Source organism: Apium graveolens, chromosome 10, assembly GCF_009905375.1.
Source record: "Apium graveolens cultivar Ventura chromosome 10, ASM990537v1, whole genome shotgun sequence".
Classification (NCBI taxonomy): domain Eukaryota; kingdom Viridiplantae; phylum Streptophyta; class Magnoliopsida; order Apiales; family Apiaceae; genus Apium; species Apium graveolens.
Genome location: NC_133656.1, coordinates 46,460,713 through 46,485,730, shown reverse-complemented (window position 1 = coordinate 46,485,730; position 25,018 = coordinate 46,460,713). Strand labels below are relative to the sequence as shown.

General features: G+C 33.7%; 1 long non-coding RNA gene across 1 annotated transcript; it reads right to left on the bottom strand.

Annotated features, from left to right (window-relative positions):
• Positions 1-18,364: 18,364 nt before the first annotated feature.
• On the bottom strand, positions 18,365-20,882 carry LOC141689422 (uncharacterized). Its single transcript, XR_012562382.1, has 3 exons — positions 20,608-20,882; positions 19,140-19,205; positions 18,365-18,675 (listed from the first exon to the last, which is right to left on the bottom strand). It is a non-coding gene; the product is annotated as an uncharacterized LOC141689422 (long non-coding RNA).
• Positions 20,883-25,018: the final 4,136 nt, after the last annotated feature.

Here is a 25,018-nt window from a genome sequence, read left to right as displayed (position 1 = left end):
GGTGAACATCAAAGAAACCCCCAGGATAAGGAAGGAAAGTTGAGTGCTTCCCAAGCTAGCCAAGCCACAGTTTCTCAAAAAGCTGTGGTGGTTGAAAAGGTATCTAGCACATCCCTAGTAGCATCCTCCCAAAAGGATATTACTATTGAAAATAGTTCCAAACCAGGAACACAGAACAAAAGAGGGAGGGACACTAAAGCCAAACACTCACCAACAAAAGCCTTTATTAGAAGAAAGAAGGCCAGAACCCAATCTTCTACACAGGGTGCACACACTGCACAGATACATCCATCTGTATCTATGCCTTCTCAAACTCAGTTTGATGTGACTCCAATAAATGTGGAGTCACAGCCCCATTCTCTCACAATAATCACACATCAATCACCAAACACTTCATCACCATCTCTGGATGTGGATATGTTATTCCCATCAATTCCTGATTCTCCCTCTTTACAACTCAGGGAGAAGCCCCACTCAAATACAGGTGATCATCATCTCTTAGATGATTTGTTGGATCACCCGCAAATTCTTTCAGATATAATTGAAGGATCTGTGTCACCACATCTCAAATCAATCTACACAGATTCAACAGTTATATCACTTTCAATTTCAACTTCTTTTCCTTCTTCAACGGATATCACTCATCCGTTGACAAGTGGTTGTTCTTCAACGGATAAGCTTAACAGCAGTTATCCGTTGATAACATCAGTTTCATCTTCAACGGATATTCCACATCCGTTGACAGTCTCTACACAAATAACTGAATTAATCCCAAGTGTAGAAGACATGAATACTGTGCAATCACTCTTAGGATTGAGGGAAGGGAGTGACAATTTGAGTGAGAGGCTGGGTTGCTCCCAGGCAAAAGGAGAGATTGAGAGCTCAAAAATGCATGCTATTTCTTCCAGCATGGCAAAAGTAAGTGAGTGGAGTACCACCTTAGTAGGTGAAGGTGAGGGAGTGAGTTGTGTGAGCCAGGGGGAGCCCCTGATGCAAGAACATAGAGAAAAAGAGAGAAAAGCAGGTACAGTAGATACAAGGGTGGAACCAGTCATTGCTAATGAGTCAATGATTGTGGATGATGCTGAAAAGGAAAGACAATTTCAGCAACATTACAAAGCTGTAATTGATAACACTTCCTTGGATGCTGACACTTTTACTCATCCTGTGACAGCCTATCAACTGTTGGCTGCTCAGGGCAATGAGGAGGCAGAAAGGTCACTACATCTAGTGCACACAACAGAATCTCTTCAAAGGGATAAAGCTGCCATTACCAAAATGCCTTCTACAGCTGGTGAGCCATCTGAGGAATTTGGAGCAAATTCTGATGATGATGACTCTATTTCTTTTGATGGAAGCATGGACTTAGGGGGAGATGAAGGCCCTAGTTCAATTCCAAATCTACCTGAATGGGCCTTGACTAAGGAGTATAGATCAGGGGAATTCAATGTCTCTTTAGTCAAACAAATCAACATTATTCAACAGGCCATTCAGAATACTTCACATGCAAGTATCAAGGCTATCCTTCAAGCTCACCTGGACTCACTGCATCTCATGAAGCTGCAGCAAGTGAAGCAGAATCTGAGTATGGATGATCTCAGGAAGGATATTGCTGACTTGAAAACCTATACTTCAGAAAAATTGGATTCAGTCATGCCCTATGGTACATTGCAGGACTTGGTTATGAGATTGAAGAAAGAATCTGTTACTGAAAAACGGTTGGCCAAGTTAGAAGACAGAGTTCAAGTTATTGAAGATTCTGTGGCCACCATTCTTCACAATCAACAATCTCAAACCAATCTCCTAATGCAGCTGGCAAAAGCACAAGGCTTGACCCCTCTCCTTGATGATAACAAAAAGGGGGAGAGTAAAAGGGAAGGGGAAGGAGAGCCATCTACAAAAGTCAACATATCTAAAGTGCTAATTCCTGTCATCACTACTTCTCCAATCATTCAAATCAAGGGAAAGCCTGATGGAATTGATTTGATTCAGCTAGCAGCAGCTGAAATTCAAGTGAAAGAGCAAAGGAGGAGAATTGATGAAAGGTTGCAACTGTTGTTTGGTTCTACACAAGAAAAATCAACATCTGTGAAATACAGCACAAAAATTGAACCAATCAACATGGAGCTCATGCCAGTAGGGAGTCATAAGGATGGAGAAGCTTCTTCCAAAGAACTACAAGCTATAATTCTCAAGCCCAATGAAAGATCCAATAAGGACTCAACAAAGAATCCTTTAAAAGAAGTGGACTTTCCTCCTCCAAAAGCTGATGAGAACAAGATTTTAGGCAGGAGTATTGCTTATCTCAAAAAGACCATGGATGAGGCTGTAAGGAGAAATAGAGCTATTATCATTAGAGAGGGAAAGAGCATATGTGTGATGCAAGGACATCCCAAATTCTCAATAGCCAAGAAGGAAGAAGACAAGCAATTAAAGGCTGACAAAAGAGCACAAGCAAAGCTTGAACAACAGCTAAAGTCAAGTATAGTTGAAAAAGAAAAAGGGATTGAAGTCAGGGGTGAAGACAAGACTACAAACCTAGATGAGGTTTTAGGGAGTATATTTGGTGAGAGTGTGGAAGAAAGAGAGGAATGGCAGAAGGGAAACAGAAGAAAGGCCAAGGCACATAGAAGGAGTGGAGATAACACTGAAGTAACCAAATCTATATCTAAACCACTACCTTCCATACCTGAACCCCTTGTTGCTGATCCCACAATAAACATCCATGGTGAACCAATCATTCCAAAGGAGGAACCTATTGATTGGGACACTATCAAATTTCCTACCTTTCTAACCACTCTTCCACTACCAAAGAAACATAAAAGAAAACCAAAATCTACACCTCCCATAACCTCTAAGAAATTCACTCAAAAACAAAAACCTAAGCCTAAGTCACCCATTTCTAAAGATGATTATGTTCACATCTGTGACATAAAAGAAATTTCAGACATTGAACTCTATCTGGATGAGCTGGAGGATGTAAGGGGAATAGCTGCCTACAGACAACTACCAGAGAGATTAGTGTTCAGATATAAAGGAGCTGGGGAAAGAACATGGCCTCTCCACAGGATTCTGGATGAAGGCTACTCTACCTTGATTAGAGTCTATTCAGCTATACAAAAGGATTCTGGCTTTACCAGAACTGCCAAGACTGAAATTCTCAACAAGATAGCCAATATAAGGAAAACTTGGAGGGAGCCCAATGCTTTACCAAGGACTTTACTCATTCAAGAAAGGGAAATGAAAATTCACAAATCACCTCATTGGTTGATGGAATTTAGGGATGATAAAGGAGTCAGAAGATTTTTCAGACTTGAAGACCAACTCAAGATTGCCAGCAATGAAACTCTCAAAGAAATGCAATCTAAGTTGGATGTCAGTGTTGAAGATGAAGCTGAATTCTTCAGACAACTCCAACTCCAAATTGAGGAAAATGACAAAAGGCTAGGAAAGAAAACCAGGGAACAAAGAAGAAAAAGATGATTTGCTCAGACTAAAGGAGTGTCCTTGGAAACACTGTAAATCTTCAATTACCTCCTAGCACATACACTTTTGCAGCATTTTTAAATTTCTACTTAGTTTCAATTCATATATCTGTTAAGTGTTTTGTTATCATCAAGTTAACCCTGAATTTATGCCTACAATTCTTATAGACATAAATAGGGGGAGATTGTTAGGAATGTATGTGCATTAGTTTGATGATATGTTTAACAAAATACTTAAGTAGAAATTTAGTGTCTGTAGCCTCAACGGATAAGACCACTCTGGCTATCCGTTGATGGTGTAGCTTTACTTAGAAATAAGTCTAGTGTTGTAGCATATTTCATTCTCTGTATTTAAAATGTAATTCTTGGAAGTTGAGAGAAACTATGAGTCATGTTGACTACTAGATGATATGCAGATAGGAAGGCCAATTGTAAATACTTCATGCCTTGTAATTTTGTATAAGTGAAGTGGTATCAACGGATGACTTAAAGACCTTCAACGGATGAGAAGCTAAGCTTCAACGGATGTCTCTATAGCTTCAACGGATAAAGTCATCAACGGATAACATCCTTCAACGGATGAATGCATCAACGGATGAAAGCTTCAACGGATAACATCCTTCAACGGATGAGTGCATCAACGGATGAAAGCTTCAACGGATGTTCTGATGATTAGCCGTTGATAAGGGGTAGTTGTACCTACAAACAGAGGCACATGGGTTGATAGAGACAACTGAGATGTGGTAGCCGAATTTCAGGAACAACAGAAAAAGCAGCCGTTCTTCTTTAGTACAAAGATGCAATAGTCAACAAAGTACTGGAGTGAACAGGAAAAGAAGCAAGTGAAGATCTTATTTTATTACTGTATTTTATATTGTTCTTCACTTGTACACTTGGTAATATATAAACCAAGTAGAAGCTAGTAATTAGAAGAGAGATTTTCCAGAGCTGTTTAGAAAAATATTGAGAGAAAATTCATCTAGTTTGTACTAGGATGCAGCTGTGATCAACATTGTTTAATCACAGATTTTCTAAAATACCATCTCTGGTGGAACAACAAATCCACCATAAAAGTTTTTAAGGTCTGTTGTGTTCTTTACATTTGTGCTTGAATATATATCTGTCTGTATTAGCTTAAAGCAATTCACACACTTGTTCTTCTTGAACACACAACTTTCATAAACTGCTCAAAACTTGAAAAAGTTTTGAGATTTACATTCAACCCCCCTTCTGTAAATCTCATTGTTAGTCCACTAGGAATAACAAGATGTTATGTGGTCTATTAGCTTTGTTGCCTAATCTGGAACTTAATTCTAGCATAACACAGTTGCTAAAATTAAAGTACCTATCAGAAACTAGCATATAGAGCATATTAACAAGAGATGAAGTGATAGCATCAAAATTGCTAATCTTCCCAGAGAAAACCTTAATAAAGGCATCTCCAAGAAAACTCCATTCTTTCCTAAGGCCTTTCCTTCTAATACTACCTAAACTAGCAGAATCAAAAGCATAGCCTATGGAATCTAGCATTGCAGAGACATCTTTATTAGTATGTGGTGTCATGGCATTATTCTCAGGCAACTTAAAGCAAGATTGTATATCATCACAATTAATGCAATAGTCCTTACCTTTGAGAGAGAAGGCAATAGTCATATCTGTGGAGTTGAACTCTGCAGTTGTCCAAATCTCCTCAATCACTTCACAGTAGATGGTTGGGGCTTCCAGCATTGCATAGCTCAGTTTGCAATTCTTGATGAAGTCCATCATCTTGTGATAATCAGAATGGGCTTCATTCTTTTCAACCAAGACTATGAAATTATTCTTTTCATAAACAAATCTTGTTTGAGACATAATTTTGACTATTGGTGTCATTGTTGTGAGTAGAGGTTGCAGAGAAAAACTTGAGAATTGAGAGAGAAAGAGAATGATAATTGCAAAAAAGTGTAAAGTGAAAATAAGAATTTAATTGGGCTTTTATACTTTCTTGAATTAAAACACAAATAAAATAATTAAATGATTCTTTTAAGTAAGTGATAGCCGTTCAGGAATAAATGAAACTGTAGAAATTCTGAAAACTACCGTAAATACAAATACATACAACACTGTATATCTGTATCAACGGTTGAGTAAAAGAATCAACGGCTGTGACTCACTGACGTGACACATCAACGGATAAGGTAAATAGTTATCCGTTGATGAATAACACTATTTTATCCGTTGAAGGATAAAATTACCAGAAATGTATTTGTCTTTCAACGGATAATGAATATCCGTTGATAGAACAATTTTGGCTTTCAACGGATAGGGAATATCCGTTGATAGGATAAGTCTTGATTAAAGCCAACTTTGTTCTTGCATCAAATTCATTTCAGGCTACAAGACAGATTACATAGATGACATAGATTATGAATAGTTAAGCATACCTAACTCACTTACTAATCTTGTGAATGTTGATTCATCAAGTGGCTTGGTAAATATGTCTGCAATCTGCTTTTCACTTGGAACAAAATGAAGTTCCACTGTATCTTTCATCACATGTTCCCTAATGAAGTGGTACTTGATATCAATGTGCTTTGTTCTTGAGTGCTGCACTGGATTTTCAGTAATGGCAATGGCACTTGTGTTGTCACAAAATATTGGAATTTTGTCAACAGTTATAGCATAGTCAAATAACTGGTTCCTCATCCATAGTATTTGTGCACAGCAACTACCAGCTGCAATGTATTCAGCTTCAGCTGTTGATGTGGAAACAGAATTCTGCTTCTTGTTGAACCATGATACAAGCTTGTTTCCTAGAAATTGACAGGTGCCTGTTGTGCTTTTCCTGTCTATTTTGCAACCTGCATAATCTGCATCTGAGTAGCTAATTAGATCAAAACCAGACTCTCTAGGGTACCAAATTCCTAGATTTGGAGTCCCCTTGAGATATCTAAAAATTCTTTTAATAGCCACTAAGTGAGATTCTTTAGGGTCAGCTTGAAATCTAGCACAGAGACATGTTGAAAACATAATATCAGGTCTACTGGCAGTTAAATATAAAAGTGAGCCAACCATGCCTCTATAACTTGTAATATCCACAGACTTTTCAGCCTTGTTTAATTCAAGCTTGGTGGCAGTGGCCATGGGAGTTTTTGCAGGTGAACAATCCATTAAGTCAAACTTCTTTAAAAGATCATAAATATATTTAGATTGACTAATGAAAATTCCACCACTAACTTATTTAACTTGTAAACCAAGAAAGTAAGTTAGCTCTCCCATCATGCTCATTTCATATTTACTTTGCATTAATTTAGCAAACTTTTTACAAAGTTTATCATCTGTAGATCCAAATATAATATCATATACATAAATTTGTACAAGTATCTTAGAGCCATTAACATTTCTAAAGAAGAGAGTTTTGTCAACAGTACCTCTTGTGAAGTGATTATCTAGAAGGAACTTTGATAAAGTCTCATACCAGGCTCTAGGTGTTTGCTTTAGTCCATAGAGTGCTTTCAACAAATAATACACATGGTCTGGAAAATTTGGATCTTCAAAACCTGGAGGTTGGCTTACATAAACTTCTTCCTCCAATTCCCCATTTAGAAATGCACTCTTGACATCCATCTGATAGACTTTGAAATTGGCATTAGCTGCATAGGCTAGAAAGATTATGATGGCTTCAAGTCTTGCAACTGGAGCAAATGTTTCATCAAAATCTATTCCCTCTTGTTGAGAATAGCCTTTGGCAACCAATCTGGCTTTATTCCTTATGACAATACCATTTTCATCTATCTTGTTTCTGAATACCCATTTTGTGTCAATAGAACTCTTGTTCTTTGGCTTGGGTACCAGCTTCCACACTTTGTTCCTCTCAAATTGGTTTAGCTCCTCTTGCATTGCTAAAATCCAATCTGGATCCAAAAGAGCTTCTTCCACTCGCTTAGGTTCCTCCTGTGATAGAAAGCTACTATACAGACATTCATCTTGAGTAGCCCTTCTAGTTTGTACTTTAGATGTAGCATCACCAATGATCAGTTCAAAAGGGTGATTCTTGGTCCATTTCCTTTGAGGTGGTAGATTAGCCCTTGATGAGGTTGCCTCAGTATTGTCATGATGTGAGATAGAATGTTGATTTGTTGAAACTCCTCCTGAGTTGCTGATCCTTTGAAAGGAATTGGGAGTTCTATCAACTGATGAGGTAAATTGATTATCCGTTGACAGACTGTGATCAACGGATGCTTCATTATGAACTTCAACGGATGATGCACTTTGTCTTTCAACGGATGCTGCATTGCTTCTTTCAACGGAAGCTGAATTATGACTTTCAACGGATGCAGCATTCTTTGCATTATCCAAAGGCAGACTCTGGTTTCTTCTTGAGATGCATTCTTCATCATTCTCATATTCACTATCATCACAATATATCTCAATATTGTCAAATTTGAGTCCTTCATGATGTCCCTCATCTGTTAGTCCATCAATCTTTTTATCATCAAACATAACATGTACAGATTCCATGACAATGTTGGTTCTTAGATTGTAGACCCTATATGATTTTCCAGCAGAATAACCAACAAATATTCCTTCATCAGCATTTGCATCAAACTTTCCTTTGTGATCAGATTGATTCCTTAAGATGTAACATTTGCAACCAAAGACATGTAGAAAGTTTAAAGTTGGTTTTCTTCTCTTGAATAATTGATAGGGAGTCATGCATTTTGCTTGATTGATTAGAGAAATATTCTGAGTGTAACATGCACAGTTAACAGCCTCAGCCCAAAAATAAGTTGGGAGTTTTGACTCCTCAAGCATTGTCCTTGCAGCTTCAATTAGTGATCTGTTCTTCCTTTCCACCACACCATTTTGTTGTGGAGTTCTTGGAGCTGAGAACTCATGCATGATCCCATTTTCTTCACAGAACATCTTCATGGTTGAATTCTTGAACTCAGTTCCATTGTCACTCCTAATATTCCTTACTTTGAAATCAGGATGATTGTTGACTTTCTTGATATTATTGATGATGATTTCACTAGCTTCATCCTTTGATCCAAGAAAATAAACCCATGAAAACTTTGAGAAATCATCTACAATCACTAGGCAGTATCTTTTCCTTGAAATTGACAATACATTGACTGGTCCAAAAAGATCCATGTGTAGAAGTTGCAGTGGTTCATCAATTGCAGATTCAAGCTTCTTACTGAATGATACTTTCTTTTGCTTTCCTTTCTGGACAAGCATCACACAGTCCATCCCTTGTGAATTCCACTAGAGGCATTCCTCTAACTAAGTCCTTTTTGACTAGATCATTCATTGTCTTGAAATTCAAATGGGACAGCTTCTTGTGCCATAGCCAACTTTCAACTGGACTTGCTTTGCTGAGAAGACAAGGAATGGATTCTGCATCTGTAGAGTTGAAATCAGCTAAGTACACATTCCCTTTTCTAACTCCAGTTAGAACCACTTTATTGTCCTTTTTACTTGTGACAATACAGGCTTCAGAATTGAAGGAAACAGTATTCCCTCTGTCACATAGTTGACTGATGCTCAATAAATTGTGTTTGAGACCATCAACCAATGCAACTTCATCAATGATGACATTTTCTTTTGAAATCAAGCCATATCCCATAGTGAATCCTTTGCTGTCATCTCCAAAGGTTATGCTAGGGCCAACTCTCTCCTTAAACTCTGTGAGCAGGGTGAAATCTCCTGTCATGTGTCTTGAACAACCACTGTCCAAGTACCATAGATTCCTTCTTTGTCCCTGCACATAACAAAATCAATCAAGTTGATTTTGGTACCCAAGTTTCCTTGGGTCCAGCCTTGTTAGTCTTTTTCCTAGACTTCATTCCTCCTGCATCTTTTGACTTAGGTAACTTTGGGTCAACCTTGGTCTCAGATGTGGTTGGTTGAAGTGTAGGGTTAGTTACAGAATCATTTAATACATTTGATTGAATTTGATAAGGCATAGGTTGTGCAAACATGTTATTCCACATAGGCATATTGTATGGCATTTGAGGCATACTAAATGCGGTAAAGTAAGGATTGTTAATGTATGGCATGTTTGCAAAATGTGCATGGGGATTCTAGTGAGACATAACAGGCATAGCATACAGAGGTGACATAGACATGTTAGGCATGGAGGGATTTGAAGGCATGGGAGCATTTTTAACAGATTTGCAATTATCAGATAGGTGATTAACACTTTTACAATGTACACAGCTTTTTCTAGGAGCATACCTATCAGGTGTGTAATTGTTATGTTTATTAATCCCTACCTTCCCATTTCTTTTAGATTTTCTTTTAGTTTCCTTCTTATCCTCAACCAACTTAAGCCTATCTTTCAACTGATCTAAAGTCATGTGTCCTATATTCACCTTACTGACATCTCTGGATGTGCTAGCTCCTTCTTTGACAAAGTTCTTGAGAGTTGAATCATTCTTTTTATTTTTAAAAGAACTTTCCTGTTTTAATTGATGAGCCTTCAACGGATGCTCATTTTCTTCCTTCAACGGATAACTTTCATCATCCGTTGATTCCACATTCGTTGACAATCCATCAATTAATTCTAACTTCTTTTTGTTTTTCTTCCAGGCATCCTCACAGAATGATTCAATTCCCTGAACCTTGGCAATTTGAACACCAACATCCCTAGATGTTTTCCAGGCCTTGATTACCTCTTGCTCACTTTCTAACTGTTTAGAAAGAATTTCTACTTTCTTAACAGCTTCTTCTAGTTCACTCTCAATAGTCAAGCATTTAAGTTTAATCTTTTCAAGCTCAATTACCTGACTCTCTAACACAGCATTCCTATCACTTAAAAACACATTATTTTCTTTGATCCTAGTGTTTTCTTTAGCTAGTGATTTAAGAGAAACACGCAAATGATATAATTCATTGGACATATCATTTATGGCTTCATTGCATTCATGTTTAGAAAGCTGGGAGAGATCAGTAGTAATTACCTGGTTGCTTGATGAACTAGTTTCATTTTCATCAGAATTAGCCATCAGGGCTAGGTTGACATATTCCACATCATCATCTTCATTTACCCCATCTGCTGTCCAATCATCTTGAGTGAGAAAAGCTCTTTCCTTTTGTTTGAGCAAATCAAAATACTTCCTTTTGTAATCAACTTGCTCAAATTTCTTTTTCTCAGAATTTGGCTTCCTACACTCACTTGCAAAGTGTCCACTAATGCCACAGTTGTAACATTTGAACTTTGATTTGTCCACCATGTTTTTGTTTGGCTTAGTGAACTTTGTGTTTTTCCTGAACTTCATCTTTGCAAACCTCCTGGACAGAAAGGCCAGATGTTCATCAATATCATCAGATTCATCCTGACTGGAATTGTCTTCATCCTCAGCAACTTGCTCTTTACCCTTGCTTGATTCTGATTTGCTTGTGCCAATTTTGAGACTTGGCATTGTCTTTTCCTCATTTTTGGCTTCAACTTTTTCACTGTCAGCTACAAGTGCAACTGATCCTCCTTTTCTCTTTCCCTTTTCCAACAGCTCATCTTGCTCCATCTCAAGTTCATAAGTCTTCAAAATTCCATATAATCTTTCAAGTGTGAAGTCCTTATAATCTTGAGAATTTCTTAGAGAAACAGTCATAGGCTTCCATTCCTTTGGTAGAGACCTTAGAAATTTTAAATTGGAGTCCTTGACTTGGTACACTCTCCCATACAGCTTTAATCCATTCAATAGTTTCTGAAATCTGTTGAATGTATCATTCAATGATTCTCCTTCTTCAAAATGAAAATATTCATATTGTTGAATGAGAAGCTGCATTTTGTTTTCTCTAACTTGCTCAGTGCCTTCACAGATAAGCTGCACAGTATCCCAAATTTCCTTAGCAGTTTGGTTATTGATGACATTGTCAAACATATCTTGATCCAGGTCATTAAACAAAATGTTCATGGCTTTCTTGTCCTTGTGGACTTCTTCAATATCTTCAACAGTCCATTCTGCCTTTGGCTTGGGAATAGACTGTCCAACAGCAACTGTAGCAGTAGCAGCCGTGGCCACCTTATGTGGGATGTGAGGACCATTCTCAATGCAGTTGATGTAGCTTTCATCTTGAGAGAGAAGATGTAAATGCATCTTCACCTTCCAGTGATGATAGTTATCTCTTTCCAGGATTGGAATCTTTACACCAATATCCTTCTTACTCATGATGTTAGCAGAATAGATCTTTAAACTCTTTGTATGTTAAGAGCTTGCTCTGATACCAATTGTTATTCCCAGTGGACTAACAATGAGATTTACAGAAGGGGGGTTGAATGTAAATCTCAAAACTTTTTCAAGTTTTGAGCAGTTTATAAGGCTAAGTGTTTGAGTGATCAAATGTGTGTGAATTGCTTGGAGCTGATGCAGACAGATATATATTCAAACACAAATGCAATGAACACAAAGAATTTAAAAACTTTTCTGGTGGATTTGTTGTTCCACCAGAGATGTGTTATTTCAGAAAATCTGTGATTCAAAATTAAATCACAGCTGCTTCCTAGTACAAACTAGATGATTTTCTCTCTTGATATTTCTAAACAGCTCAGGGAAAATTCACATCTAATTACTAGCTACTACTTGGTTTATATAACACCAAGTTTACAAGTGAAGACAAAGATAAAGTACAATAAGACAATAGTTCTCCACTTGTTTCTGTTCCATTTTTATCCACTGTAATATGGAATTATCTGTTGACTTTCCATTTTGAACCAGACTAAAAACGGCTGCTTTTTCTGCTGTTCCTGAAATAGGCTACCACATCTCTGTCAATCCATGTGCCTCTGTCAGCTTTATTAACTATCACTATCAACTGCTATGAGACTGAGCATCCGTTGAAGCTTTCATCCGTTGATGACTTTATCCGTTGATGCTCTAGCAGTGCATCCGTTGAAGCTTTCATCCGTTGATGGCTTTATCCGTTGATGCTCTAGCAGTTGAAGCTTTATCCGTTGAAGCGTTAGAGACATCCGTCGAAGCTTAGTTTCTTATCCGTTGAAGGTCTTCAATATCCGTTGACACTTCTTCACTTATACAAAATTACAAGGCATGAAATATTCACAATTAGCCCTCCTATTTGTACATCCATTAGTAGTCTACATGACTGATTATCTCCTAACAACATCTAAGAATTACAGCTTGAAACCAGAGAGTGAGATGTGCTACAATACCAAACTTATTGCTAAGTAAGGCTATTCCTTCAACGGATAGCCAAGATGGTCTTATCCGTTGAGGCTACAAACACTAGATTTCTACTTAAGTGTTTTGCTGAACTTATCATCAAACTAATATACATATTCCTAACACAAATATTCAAGGCGATTCAAAAGTCAACTGATAATAATGGTTAAAGCTTCTCGAGGCAAGTATTCCTGAACTTTCTCTTAAAATACTGTAAATATTTATTCACTCCTATTCTAAGTTCAGAATAGTTAAATGTTTTACATTTCGCTGCAATTACTCTTATTATGCATGTTCCTTTCATTATTGTTTCTATAATTCGATTGCTCTCCTGAGCAGATACCCATTCTTTCGGGTTATTTGTGAACCCTGAGTTGGGATGTTTTGAATTCGAAGTGATTTGACATCAAAACACTCTACGGGCTGGATGTTTACTGTAAAGGCCAGTGATGAGCTGGATCCTATGGGCCGAGGATGGACCGGACCCTTGGGCAATAATGCCTAGGTACCTGAATGGATCTGTACGGTTGGGTATAGATCTACACTGTATCATGACTGATCAGCAGGGTATAAGTGTGAACTAGTGTCCAGTCTAATTTGTTGTTGATCGCCATTGACGATATTCTCTCTCGAAAGGTTTATGATTTAAAAACCGGACAAAACCCTGATTCAGGAGATATATCGGGGAATCGCTTGTCATTTTTGGATTTATAATTAAAGGTTGGTGACAACCAACGTTTATTCGCTCAACTCACTCAAATAAATAGAATTGTTTAAAATTGTTTTAAGATTTTGTCCAAAAGTTTTTCCTTTAATATTAATGCTTGAAACTCAAATTATATACTTGCTGGGCATTTTTGGTTCACTCTTGCTTTGTAAAATTCTTATTTCTGCCAGAAACAGATAAGGATAAAAGTGAATAGCTTTGATAGACAACAGAAGTTAGAGAAATCTCCGCTGCGAAAGGTTGAAGAAGTTAGAAGAATATGACAGGAGCATTAGGACAAAGGTATTTTCACTTGTAAATAAGTTATTGTAAGTTGTAGAAGGTCCGATTCTTGTTTCATACCATAACCTGTAAACGATCCGAATTCAAGGGGTTAATTGAATATTCTTTTATTTTATGTAAAGATTGTTTCGTGACACCAAATCTTGACCCCGAATTTGTGTTATTACAGTATTTGTAAATATTTATCATGATTCGTAATATTTTCTCAAATTTCTGCAACATTTTTATTAAAACTTTTAAAGTCAACTTGCAATTATAATATTCTCATAAAATTTATCATTTCTCTTTAAATCAACTTACTATCTTAATATTCTGCTAAATTTCATTTTTTTAATACCATTTCTCCTTTTTCTGTTAAAATCATTTTATTATATTATATTTTTTTCAATTTGTTTTTAATTTTTAGCCTATAAAATATTATAAAGACAAGCATTTAAAAATATATTTTTTCAATATTTAAAATCATTATACCATTATATTTTACTCATGTAAAGGTGATGATGAAGGCGCTGAAGTGGAACCTCTTATATTGTTTCTATCTATTTTTGTAATTTTCTCATTATTACATTGAATATGACTAATTAATAATATAATTTTAGGATACGAGTATTAAATTCATGAATAACTAAAGTGCGACTCATTGAAGTAAAACAGTTTAACGAGATAACGGCTTTTTAAACTTCTTGATTTATTATATATACGTATATTTATTATTTATATTTTCAGAATGACCGGATCAAATAAAAAATTTATGAAAAAATATTATTTTAGATAGTCGTTGCGAAACGCGGCTTTATAAACTAATTGTTATATAAATCGAATATTAATTTAATAAAATATAAGTTAGACAACCTCTCCCTCCATATCAATTCTAATATCAATTCAATAAAAAATTTAAGTTGTGCAGCCTTTACTGAATATCAATTTAATACTCCATCCATTCAAATTTATTTATCCAGTATCATTTTTATACGTAATTTAAAATATATTGACCGTATAATTATAATATTTTTTTTTAATTTTCTTTTTATAAATAATAATTAATGTAGCTATGTAGTTAATATATTTTAAACTATGTGTAAAAAATAGTTTGAACTAGTAAATTGGATGGAGGGAGTAAAATATAAGTTGTACAGCCTCCCGTCAAAAATTCAGCACATCTGGATGATCTAGATTTGTAGTTTGGTTTTGGATTGAATTTTAGGAAAACCGCTAATTTCGGTTTGGACCCTCTAAACCGCCCAAACCGACCGATGCTCACCCCCTATTTGTAGTATTCTGTATTGAAGAAGATCCGAATTTTGTAATATTTTGTATCGAAACAAAATAAAGTTTCACATGCTCATAATTTGGGTGCTCACTTCCCAGAGCAAAAAGTTCGTTCACATTTTATTTTGGCCGGGTTCCGGGAGAAAAGAATAAAAAAGAGTGCATGACCCCCCTCGTGTTATATAATATGTATGTTTGGGCTGCACTCCATTCCTCTTAAATGGAGTGAAAGTTGTTTCAAATTTCTAGCTTACGGTTTGGGTAAATAAGAAATCCGTTTCAATTGTTGATTTATGATCATATCTTGAAAGCTACTAGGGTGCTGCTCCTTTCCCATATGCTTATTTCTCTTTCTTCCATTTTAGATTAAAATACTCATCAATATATATATATAACAAGGGTTTATGTTTTATATACGTTTAAGTTTTATGTCATGTGAATTAATACTGAAAATATTTTTTTTGATGTAATTTTAATTTCGCAATTTATATAATATTATATTAAAAACGAAATATTTAAAATTTGGTTGTTGATACCGTGATTACTCAATCCAGAGATATTGGATATTTCGGATCAAATTGAAAAAAATCGTTAGATATAATCTTAAAATTCTTATATAACGGGTTTAAAGTTCGACTCTCAACAGCAAAATATTAAAATTATAATTTACAATATGTATTGATAAAAACAATCGTGCATCACACGAATAATATACTACTATTATATATACAAGTTCATGTAATAAATTATTTCCATATTTAACCGGTCCTAGTTGAATATTATATATAAATGTGTTTAAAAAAAATAATTTTTCTAAAAATAATTAGAACTTATAAGTTCTGATTTATCAAACACTTTAATGACTTATAAGTAACTTAAACGTAAAATTATCCAAACGCCTAAATAACTTATAATTTACGATGTTCATATAACTTATACGACACTTTTCAACTTCAAGTCATAAGTTACATTTTTTATGAAATCTCAAACGGGAATATTTTAAGCATAAAAGCTTGACTTTTATTTATTAGTAATTTTTTAAAACTCTTATAAAATTTCACTCCAACGCCTAATTTATATATCACTTTCTTAAGTAAATTTTGTTTTTAAGTATTTATAATATTTAATATTTATAAAATTGTATTTTTTTTTGTAAATTATTTTATGTATAATATGTATGTATATACATATATTTTACATACAATTTCATTAATAACACCGCTATTTAATATTTAAGTGTACATTAATTCAAAACATCTATCGTAAAAATGTTATAAAAGATATGATTATAATATTATAAGACCCCAAATATGTCATACACGTATTCCAAAGGTACTCCTGCATTTTTTATAAATATATATGTGTAAATACTAGGGAATTTTGCACGCGCTATGCACACTTATTATCCGACATTTTAGAAATGCAAAAAAATAAATAATCAACCTTTTAATTATATTATCGGACAAAAACATAAAAATGCACCATATTCCTTCTTATAAATGAAAAGAATCGTAATATTGTATTCTGAAATAATCTTCTTCTTAAATTTATTGACGAAAAAATTAAAAAATATATAGATGTACCAAAAAAACATGATCCCTGCAAAGATAGCTACAGGAATTATTGCTTGGTAAAACACATGAATATAAACGAAAGAATTGTTTTCTCCAATCTTTTGAACTAATGAGAAGTTCAAATTTAAGGAATAGTGAGACAACATTACATTGTTGACCTGCTTCATTAGGATAATAATGTTCCCATAGGATACAATGGTGCTACTAAGACATATTAAGGTATTATTAACATTGAAATATTGGACAATGTTGATGAATAAAAAAGGGCATATTAGCTTAATTTTGATAAATATTTGTCAAAGAATTCACTTAGCCAAGATTAATAATATTGAAACTAATAATAAAGACAAATTTAAAAGCAGTAGGTTTGAGATTGTTATAAAAACCAACATCTACAGCAAAATAAATATCACCATTGAAAATATCTGAACATCTTGTTACAATCCAAAATTCATTAATATGTCCATGCATTGTGCATGATAAAGGATTCAATTCAAAACTACAAATGTCAAAGTGCATTCATATCTAACATGCTTAATCTTGGAAACTACTTTGGAGAATCATGTATATAATGAGTTTTGTAGTACAATGTTCGTACTCACTATTCCACATATGACCCATCTTCAAGTTTTTGGTATAAATTCACCCTCAATGCGAAAGTCAGACTCAACAGTCTGAGAGCATAAGATTTTGTACGATTTTCGCATATTTTTTAGTGACAACCATAATTCTTCTCCATAAGGATGACCCTCTAACTGGTAAATTGGGTCTAAATTTCATGTGTTTGAGCAAAACTTGTATATAGGTAGACGATAGTCTCTGTTTATAATGTAAGCATACATATCTACATACAACGTAATTATTTCTATCAACTTCGACTTCATATTAGTTCTATTGAGCAATTAAATCATCTCTTGGGTCTACCTTCTTTCAAGGAAAATAACTTTAAAGTAATTATAGTCGAACAAAGATGGGAAATAGTTACCTGATAGATGAGCTAAAAATGTGAGATGGTGATCAACATTTTCCCTCAAAAAAAGATTATGAACTGAGTTGTAGAACATGGCTTGATCAACTTCCACTTTTCGTAAAATTTTTACAAATTACTTTATTTTATATTATTTTAATGTATAATGGAACAAAACAAATATATTTTAAAAACCATATTTTTTTATTTTTTATAAATTTAAAAATAGAAAAATTCCTTTCCCTGAAACTTGCCACCTTATCGTGTAAAGGATCATATATATCCTAGGCGACAGGGCTCCTGATAAAGTTACGATATCTAAGACCATTCTTGTTAGTATGTTGGACAATAAAAACTACTACATATTAAGTTGTGTATAAAAATGTATACATAGGATATATTAAGGAGAAATGTGACGTGAATGTTTCACATGGCACTAGTATAAAAATAATCATATGTGTCTGTTTAAAAAGATGATATACGTCTGGTTTCAACAGACGCGTATGGAGGAGACGTATAAACTATAGTGCATATATGGCTGTTGAATAACAGACGCCCATCGTATTCTGCGTCTGACCATAACAGACCCATAAAGTCACTAGACAGACGTATAAAATGTGATTATATGTGTCATTTTTCGCCCAATAGACGCATAAGCTTGTTGTGTCCAGCTAAAAAGACGTAAAAAGCAGAAAAACAGACATATAAAAATATTTTATTTGTCTCCTTTAGTGGAACAGACACATTTGTATTTTTTTTTAAAAATCAGGGTGTTATTCTTGGGAGCCCTTGGTTACTATACACAAACATCTAAAATCCAAAATACCAAATGTACACAAATTATGTCTCAACAACAAATGTAAACTTGTAAAAAAAATACACAAGAAGCTTGATAAATTTAATAGAGTATCGCATTATACAGAGTTTCATCTATTTATGATCTCAAATCCATACCAAGTACAATTCTATTTTCATTGAAAAATACAAAATCTTATATGCATTACCACATCTTCTCTAATCGGAAAAACTAGAATTACAATTGTCCATTACCCTGACAGATGTTGTCCATTACCTTGGCAGATGTTGGCGAGTCTTGACGAATTCCTTATCTAATCGGAAAAACTAAAATTACAACTGTCCATTATCTTCAGTGCATCTCAGATGTCGGCAAATCTTGAAGCATTCCCTCAAAGGGCCTCTTCCTCTAAAAATACTAAATAAAATAACTTCAATTTGCCAAACTTAGAGAAATAAGCGGTCACTGCTTTAAGGTAAAACAAGTGTAAAATAAGTAGATGGCCTGAGAAATGGATAGATGCTCATAAAAATTATTGTATATCATTATTCAACACCCACTTAAATTTAATATCAGATAAAAAAAGAGAGACAAGTGTCCAAAATTGGTTTCAAGAAAATCACAATATACCCCAGAAAATATCACAGGCACAAGAACTCAACAATAATACATACTTTGAAATATATTTAATGAACCTTAAAATAAGTGCAAAAAGTTGAGTGATAGTTTGATCTTAAAGTAAGTACAGTAGTATATATATATACACACTCATGCCATGATAAGTTATTGTGATTACTATATTTAAAAAGTACAGGATGAATAATATTAAATTATATGCACGATATCTAAAGATCAACAACATAAGATCATACCTTCATAACAGGGCATGAGGCAGGTTGATACTTTCAGCTAGGTTTCTCCGCGTGTCGTATCCTCCCCTTCAACATAAAAGAAAAAATCCATATAAAACATGCGAAAACATGCAAAGTAAGTCATGTTGTTAAATATAAAATTAATTTATTTTCTATAACATTATAATACCTTTAATGTAATTATTATTAAATTTAGTAAAAAAATTACCAGGTGTGTGGGATTAGCAGCAATAATGACAATAGTTATATTTATAGATGTATTTAATCTTAGCCTTGGTAATGCTAATAGTCTTTTGCTCCATTACTTAATGTGTTGTCATGCAACTGGAATCGTGCATTTTGTCAAACTCATTAATATCATGGATACCTATATCTGCTAACACCTAAAAAATACAAGGTTTAAATTTTACTTAAAAAAATAATACTAGACTTAAAGTACACATATGGAAATATACTAGACATCTTGCAATCAAGATATAAGCCTTTTAACTTTTAAGCTAGCCATGTTCCACTAAAGGCACATTTTAAAACTAAAATAGCTACCAATGCTTCCTCTTCCAAGTCTCACTTATTACTGGATCTCTCTGAACAACAGATGTTAGACCAACACCACTGCTTCCTTTTCCTGTGGACTATGGTATAATGGTTGTCTTGCTACAACTATCTCAAGCACATAATAGCTCACTAAGAAGACCGCCACTTAAAATATTTATATTAAGAACATTAACAATTACCTACACTAATATAATTAGTCTAATGCCCCATTCTGCAACAGCAAATATGTTATCATCAACCTAGCCAAAAGACAACTAAAAGTAATATTAAAAGTGATAAAGAAATAAAATAGCAGAAAATGTAAATTAAAAATTAAAATAATGTGATTTTTTTATAATAATGATTTAACAAGAAAGCTGACATTGACCGGATTCTTGCTCCATGTTCACCATTTGGGCTGCTTATTTGATCCACTTGTAACCAGTAGGGTGTAAATGCATATGAACTCAATTTACAAGATAGTATTTGCTTCTTAATTCTTTAAAATAATTTCTTACATGTTTCTACAAAACCTTAAAATATATAGTAAATATTTGTTAGTTTTGGAGTACAGTGGGACAGAGAAAAATATTATGGAATCAATTACACGCCTTCTACCAAATAATAGTTCAGAAAACTAACGTGTGAACTAAATATTGGTCTACTACAGTGCACACATAAACATCAATTCAAACACAGATGAAAATTTATATCAAAATTAAAATCTCACTAAATTACATTACAATGCAAAATTTGAAAATACACACATAAATTAAATAAATAAAGTAGATTAAATAGAAATAAATAAACTCGGCAAACCACAGATAAGTGGGAGAGAAAGAGCTTATATACATACTTCAAATATGTACACAGAGAGCGCGAAATAGAGAGAGGGAAGAGACGAAAGAGTGAGAAAGAAAAAGATGGAGAATACCTGGAATTGAATTAGGATGGAGATGGAGATCAATTAAGGCTCGCACCTTCATTACTAAGATGAACGAATTGACTCGGTGATAAATAATTTCTAAATTGACAATGTTGATGATGATAATATGAATTAATTGACCACTAATTTCTGAGATGATGTTTAATAGGATGATTAAATCAGAAGCAATAGCTTTGGGGAAGAAATCAACTTTTATAATAATATGAACGACGATGTTGATGATGTAGGGGAGTTGGGGATCGTGGAATGAGGGATTTGTTATTAGTTTGAGTGGATAAGAATATTGGCGATGTTTAATTTTTTCATATAATTAATTTTTTTAAGTTATTTATTCTATGTCTCATGTTAGTGAACGGGCGTATATAGTTTAAAACAGCCGTATAAAAGAGGTTTATGCATCTGTTGTATCACAACAGATGTATAATCATCTTTCTCCCTAATATATGTGTCTGGTATGATATTAAGAGATGTATAAAAATGCTTTATATGTCTGTTTTCTAAAAATAGACGTAAAAAAGGAGACGCGTATGATACTTTTTGTACTAGTGTGGACACTTGAAAAAATAATCACATCAGGTGCTGGTACATTTCCTTTTATGAGAAGTTCTATATCAAAAGTCAATGAACTCTAAATCTTAACTTTTACAGAAATCTTACATATTTATATTAGTTAACCAAGATACATAATTTTAATTACCACGAATGTATTATATAAAACTCCTCACATAAATATAAAAATTGATCAATAATTATCATTACCTTTCATCATGAAGATTAAAATGAACATATTTTCTTAGACCCCACTTTGTGCATACATCTCGTTGCTCGAAGTCAGAAACAATACCAATAACATCTATAAAATTATTAAAAACCAGATACATTAAACCATATATGAATTGAAAACATTTAATGCCAATAACTACTTACCCGATGCCAATGTGGGAACTTGTTCGGGAGCATATGAGAACACATACTTTCCTAATTCATCAGCGTTTTTCAGTTTAAATTTTTGTTACAGAATATTTACGGTCGGATCAATGATGGCTTGTAATATGGATTCATATGTAAATAAAAACTTTACATCCGTTGAAACGGACATTAGAGATCCTCATGCTTCTACTATCGCGTAATCTACCATGTCTAATAGACATCCTTCTTCCACAACATTCTCAAAAAATTCTTCAAACTGGAGTTTATGCAAAAGCATGAAGAGCATAATTCTAACATGTGTACGAAATCAACAAAGTAAGATTAATGTTTGAAATATAATGGAACTGATGACAATGTCGAGAGTTTAAAATTTGTTGAACTATTACATGTTTATCAAGTAAAATCATATTCATTCATGTTAACTCTAAATCTCCATCGATTGTTGAAGGCCACATGCAAGTTACACGAACCCTGATTCTCTCGCTCATTCCTGATGCGTCAAGTGATCATAAAAAGGATGAAAGACACATGCTTATCAAAATGAAACAAAGTACACTTATTTGTTAAAATTAATATGAATTTGTTATATCAGTAAGAGAATTAAAATAACAAAACAAGTTCATATGAATCTACAAACAAATGGTATAGATTAAATTCAATAACTAATGGGTTGCAAGGCTACCGATACAGTGGTGTTTTACAGATAATGAATAGATTTCATTTGCCATATAATAGAGTAATATATAGTATTGATATTGTACTATAGAACGTAGTTAGATTTGTATAAGTTCCGGAGTTGATTTTGATACAACTTCTATTAAAACTGACATCATATTAATCATGTATATCATTTAGTAATATCTTGTTAAAAATTATATGTATAAATAGAAACAAGTTCAATCAAATGCCAATTTTTACTCTGAATATAATTCTACTAAACTTGGCATTGAAATTGAAGTTTGTAATTATTATGTGTTACAGAAGATTTGGAGTTGATTATATGATCCAAATCGTATGTGAATCGTACATTAATAGAATTTTACATGCTTTTCTTGCACAAAAACGCGTAAATATCAACACAAAACATTAACTTAAATACAGTTGTAATCAAGTAGACATTTCAAACCCGTGTTCCACTCCATATAATTTAAAAATAAAATGTTAGACCACTTGCAACATGCATTGTTCGCACAAAAACCTGGATTGTCAAAGTTTATGAAATACAAAGTTAATGTGTCATATGACACGAACAAAAAATAAAATGTAATTCTCTTAATACTTGTATCTATAAATTTTGATAGAATTGCTTAACTTAATTAATATTTTATTTAACAAAAACTATATATGAATAGAAAGTCGTTATTTTTTAAAACTTCAATAAAATGGAAGGAGGGTGTAGCGAAAAATAATAATTAGACTTAAACTAATCACGCATGTATACACATATTGGCTTAACTATATAAGTATAAGTAAATGAAAAATATTGAAAAATCTAACAAACTAAAATTTAGTATATTTGGATTAACTATATTCATTAATTATGTGTAATTTATTTAGTTATTTCAGTTGTTTGCAATAAGATTCGAAAATTTGTTTGTAGAATAAAATTTTCACAAAATTATAAATTTACTTGACCTAATTATTATAGATGTTACTCGATAGTGTCTCACAACTTCATTTCACATTTCATTATAGAAATAATACCATATGTACACATTTTAATTATAATTATAAAAATATGAAAGTCTTTATAAAAATTATACCATATAAATATATTATCATATTTTTATAGAAATAGTAGCATACAGACACATTATCATAAAGCAACTTTATCAGAGAGCATTACTCAACGTCGCCTCCCGGGGTCGTCTTGTATTTTATAAAAAATATATTATTCTATTTGGTGGAGGAGCATTGTGTTAATGATGATTAGGGATAGTGATAAGTGAATTTTATGTCCACTTGGAACGCTTCATTAAAAGCTTAAGTTGATGTTTTTGACTCAAGTTATTGGTATTTTTGATGTGTTTTTGTATCTTTGTATTACCGACATTAGTTGGATGAATAAATGAGATTTTCAAGAAAATATGCTGAAAGGAGGTCAGATTCTGAAGCCTAGGCCATCTTCATGTTGAAGAGCATCTTGATAGCTTCGCGTGGACTATTGATTCACTGAAATCGGATGAACGGAACTCAAGTTACAGCAGAAACAAGAAAATGAAGAAACTTACAAAAGCATGGCGCGCCTGCGCGAGAAGCGGAGCAACCACGCTAGATCGACATAAAGCGTGCACGCCCGCGCGGAGTATGGGGCGGCCGTGCCAGAGTCCTGAGCCGGATTCCTGATTTGACTTGAATTTGATGATTTTGAGGGCCCAGGTCATCCAGAAGCATATATAAGCCAATAATAATTCGTTTTTAATAACAAGTAGCCAAGGGAGATCAATACGAAGACCTAGAGAGCACAAGACGACTACGAAGAAGAAGACTTTTGTATTCTTCAATATAGTTGAAACTTTGGATGCTTGTTTTCGATTTGTCCTTGAACCCTAGTACTCTTATCTTGTTTATTATCATGTTTTCATTAGAACCCATGGTGACGATGAGTTCGATTATGAACTAATTGTTTTCATGGGGTTCTAACGGATTTATCTGTGGATTTTAATAGTTAATTGTTTTATAATCCTTTGTGTGTGGTGATTTATGATTTCCTAGTTTGGTTGTGCTTATTCGTCTTTGATGCGTAGCTAACATCTAAGGTTGTTTGTTAATCTCTATTGAAGCGACAGTGAATATAGAGGTCTATAACTTGCCTTGCTAGCATAGGTTTATGTATGAATTGACATGCATAATTTGTGGGTAATTTTAACCATCTTATTCACTTTATGTAATCACGATAGAATACTTGCTCTTAAAGCATTATGTTTTCAATCTTTATAGACATATAGGGACTAAGCATAATTGGTGTCAGTCGTATTCTATCTTAATTGTGGATGCTTAGTAGTAGGGTATATGTACAACGAAAGTTGGCGTATACTAATTTCGTGTTATTTAGATTAGTTGTCATCACCATCACATTCTAAGGTTAAAGACATAACTTTGAATGAAGTATTTAATGAAGTTAGTAACCCATGTTTATTCTCATATAAATAATTCAATTTTAATTCTCTTAGTTAATGTTATTTAATGTAATCACTTAGTTAAATCAAAACTAAATTTGTTACTTGTCTTACAATTTAACGATAACCATATATTGTTGCATAGGTGCATAATCTGAACTTAACATAAACCAGTCCTTGTGCGAATGAAATTGACTTATATCTTATACTACTTGTGATCACGTGCTCTTGCGTGTATTTTCGCGTGTGTTTTAGTGCGAACAAGTTTTTGGCGCCGCTGCTGGGGATATCGGTGTTAAATTTAGTTTATGTGCTTGACATCAGTGGTCGTTAAAGTTCATTGACTCGAA